Below are 4,147 nucleotides of genomic sequence, written 5' to 3'. Positions count from 1 at the left end.
CCGCTCGTAGGTACTCTTGAATAAGAGTTCCTTCAATTGGTATCAGAGCACTCGGTTTTCTGATATTCCAATTCATTGCTACATAAGAATTGCAAATACGTTCTTGGTGGGTGCATTTCTACACTATTTAATTGTTAAATTGCTGTGGATGTGCAGATTTATGAATGTTTTCGTGGATGTTAGCCTCAGTTTGTTTTAATTCTTTTACATTTTCGATTGTTTGTAAAGGCCCCTACATTTTTGGGCATTAATAATCGTTATCGAGTCTATATTCAAAGTCGATTTGAGTTTTTGAATCGTTTGTGAAGAAGATTGGAGCAAGCGTTGCGGTTCTTCGAGGAAGGAGATGTTCAATTGTTGATCGCATCAGTTAGATGATGGAGTATATGATCGCTGTTGATCGCATTGAGACAATGGGGTATGCGATCACTTGATTGCATCGTGCAGTTGATGGAGTACGCGATCGCTGTTGATCGTATCAGTTAGACGAAGGGGTATGCAATCAAGTGTTGATCGCATTGTGCAGTCGATGGGGTACTGATAACGGGCAGAAACAATGTTGGCATGCGTTGATAAAACATGATAAATTGCGTCCAAAAAGTATTAGAATCATAATATTGTGGTCGCATGTGTTCATCACATTAGAACAGTTGATTTTTGTATTTTTGTGCAGAATATCTGATGACGCAAGGTGGAAATTTCGATCATAGGAAATCATTGGTTGAATGTAGCATCACCGCAAGGCTTTACAGTGATTGTGTTCGCGAACATCTTCTCGAGAAGGATTTCCACAACTTGGTTGGCGCAACATGGTGGGCGCATTTGAACGAAAGGCTAATTAATCGCGATGGGAAAGAAAGCTGATAACAGTTGAATCCAAATTAAGTTGACAGCCGCTAACGATAACAAGTACATGTAGCTTTTCGATGACAAATATTCGGCACATCAGTCAAGGAATTAAAGCCATCCCATATGTGTAATCATGAGAGAGAAGCCGCTGTTCACCCTGGATGTTCTATAAATACCAAGGGTATCCTTTAGAAAAGAGGATCACCATTCCACCAGTTTGAAAATTCATACGTCGGATCGCTCGTCTTGTTCATAGTTTTCCTTTCATTTTAAGGCGGAGCAAGAGAAGAGTGGTGACGCTGGAGATCGCTCAGGAAAACTCGAGAGAGAACCGTGAGGCGTAGAAGCATAGAGTAGATTGACTCTCGCGAGAGCGAGATTATCTTTTGAACATGAGTAGAAAAATAGTGTAACAGCCTGGGCAGCAAGAGATTGGTACCAGACTCTTATTCTATTCTTGCATTGTTGTTTTGCACTTCATCTCTACATTTATACAATGGAAGTTCTTATTCTACATCTGTTCACTCTCCTAGTACACATGAGTAGCTAAACTAGTCGAAAAGGTTGAGAAGAACTAAGCTAACATGACTTAGGAGTTCATTGCTTGCGATTATCTTGTGTTATGTTGTGCCAAATACCCCTTTAGAGCTACTCGAGAGAGAAATTGAAGAAAGAACCTAAGACTCGAGAGAGCTAGGTTAGAATCTAGACTCAAGAGAACAAGATTAGAACTGCATAAACAAGAGATAGGGACTTAGAGATAAGCTCTGTTTTCCAACCTGCATCGCATGCATCCTAGAGATAGAAATGATATTATGTGGTTGCCTTATTTATGTGTGTGTTATTCTGTCATCGCATAAATGAGAATAGAAGCTTATGTGTAGGTCCTATAGACTTATCGCATATATTGCATGCATTCTTTCATTAGAAGCCGTAGCATTTGCATCGAGAGATGGTTTACTATTGTATGCATGTTGCATGATCGCAAAGCATGAACGCATCCTAGGACGTGTTAGCCGAAACCCTTCTCAACCCGTTTACCGCATACTCATCGTATCTTCCCTTTACCAACTCTTTTCAAACTTCGCCTCATTTGCTTATTTTTCATTAACGCAATCAACAACAAACCAAAAACTATTTATTTATTTGGTTACCGCAAAGTTTTCCTAAAAATTACCAACGCAACCTGTTTTCACAAGTCCCTGAGTTTGACCCTAGACTTACCAGGAAATTCAGTGGAGTTTACACTTGGATTGCGCTGAGGAAACTTGAGTGCTCAACGCAATCTCATCATTGTATATCATCCATAATCCACATCATAAAATCAAGCATCAAGTTTTTGGTGCCGTTGCCGGGGACTTCGGCAAAATAGTGTGCTAATGGTAGTTTTTCTGGTTTCTTTGCAGACTCTGAATCTCTTACGAATTACACCCGAAGATTGAGATGATATTTAGACGGACTCTGAGAGACCGCCAATAACAACCACAATCAAATAAAGAAGAAATGGCGGAGCAGCCTGGAAACGGAGCACCAAATGATAACAATGTCATGGCGAATCCAATCCTGCTGGCAAACAATCGCAATAGACCCATTAGGGATTATGCATCGCCAAACCTCTATGATTTCTCTCCAGGAATCATGAAGCCTGCTCTCGACGAAAGCCGATGCGAAATGAAGCCGGTGATGCTGCAGATGATCCAGATTGTAGGATAATTCGGAGGAAGGTGTGGCGAGGACCTGCACGCCCACCTCCGAAGCTTTATTTAAATCTGCAATACTTTTGTATTCCCGAACATCTCTGCTGAAGTAGTTCGACTAACTTTGTTCCCATTTTCTCTCTATGATCTGGCTAGGAAATGGGCGTATTCTCTCGAACCGGGAGAGATCACTTCATGGGAACAGGTCATGGAGAAGTTTATGAAGAAATACTTTCCACCTACTGAGAATGCCAGACGAAGAAAACTAATTACAAATTTTGAACAAGACATGGACGAATCGCTCAGCGATGCCTGGGCGAGGTTTAAAAGGTTGGTCAGGAATTGTCCACACAATGGTTTGCCAGACTGCCTTTAGATGGAAATTTTCTATCATGGTTTGAATCCCGCTTCGTAGACCGCTGCCAATGTGGCAGCCGCTAGTAGTCTGCTTGATAAAACGTATGACAAGGCGAAGAATATCTTGGATCGCATCTCTAAGAACCATGAAGATTGGAGAGAGAGTGACTAGAGATTTAGAATCAAAGACAATGACGCAAGTAATAGTGCTATTGCTTCACTACAAAATCAGATGACCGCAATGATGAACTTAATCCAGGGAATTGCGATCAGCAGCCCAACACCGCAAAATGGACAAATCAACGTAATCAGTCAAAACACCACAAAGTTTACGACTTGCGGTGATGGGCACGCGATGGAAGATTGCCCACAAAATCCACAATCCGTTTACTTTGTAAAAAATAATCCCTTTTCGAATACCTACAACCCCGGGTGGAGAAACCACCCCAATTTTTCTTGGAAGAATCAGCAACAGAATTTCCAACTCGTGGCGCAGAAAGAAGAGCCACCAGGATTCTTCCCACGCAACAACGGTCAAAAAAAAAATCAAGCAAGTAGTTCACAACCACCGGAATCCTCTTCCTTGGAAAGCCTATTAAAGCAATACCTAGAGAAAAATGAAATTGTGCTTCAAAGTCAGGCTATGTCCATCAGCAACCTAGAATTATAGATGGGCCAGATTGCGAGTGAGCTGAAAAGTAGACCACAAGGGGCTCTGCTGAGTTCAGCAGAAATCCCACGTAACCCGGGGGGATCAGGTAAAGAGCAATGTTAGGTTGTGACATTGCGAAGTGGGAAGACTGTGGAGGGAGAAAAGAGGGAGCTTAGTCAGATAGCTCCCATTGCAGAAGAATTTGAAGTTGCGGTGACGCAAGAAGAAGAAGGAGAAAAAGAAGTAGTAGAACCAGAGGTTGTGTCGACCTCAAAGCCAATTGAGACGGAAACCGTGAAAGTGCAGTTACCCCCTTTCCCGCAAAGACTAAGGAAGAAAAAGAACGAAGAGGTATAGTACCAACGCTTTCTGTCTCTATTAAAACAATTACATATTAATATTCCATTCAGTGAAGTGATTGAGGAAATGCCTGCCTACGCAAAGTTTCTAAAGGATATGGTTACAAAGAAGAGGGGAGCTGGTAAGTTTGCCACGGTGGCACTAACTCAAAGTTCAAAATCAATCATTCCACCGAAGATGAGCGATCCTGGGAGCTTTACTATTCCTTGCTCCATAGGAGGATTTTACATCG

At 41.8% G+C, this 4,147-nt stretch overlaps 1 non-coding gene across 1 annotated transcript; it reads right to left on the bottom strand.

The window, feature by feature from the left end:
- Window positions 1-2,799: 2,799 nt before the first annotated feature.
- Window positions 2,800-2,906, bottom strand: LOC120089534. Its single transcript, XR_005485209.1, has one exon. It is a non-coding gene; the product is annotated as a small nucleolar RNA R71 (small nucleolar RNA).
- Between the last annotated feature and the right edge of the window lie 1,241 nt (window positions 2,907-4,147).

This window comes from Benincasa hispida, chromosome 10 (genome assembly GCF_009727055.1).
Source record: "Benincasa hispida cultivar B227 chromosome 10, ASM972705v1, whole genome shotgun sequence".
NCBI lineage: Eukaryota > Viridiplantae > Streptophyta > Magnoliopsida > Cucurbitales > Cucurbitaceae > Benincasa > Benincasa hispida.
The sequence above is the reverse complement of the archived record's forward strand: the minus strand, read 5'-3'. Positions and strand labels throughout refer to the sequence as shown.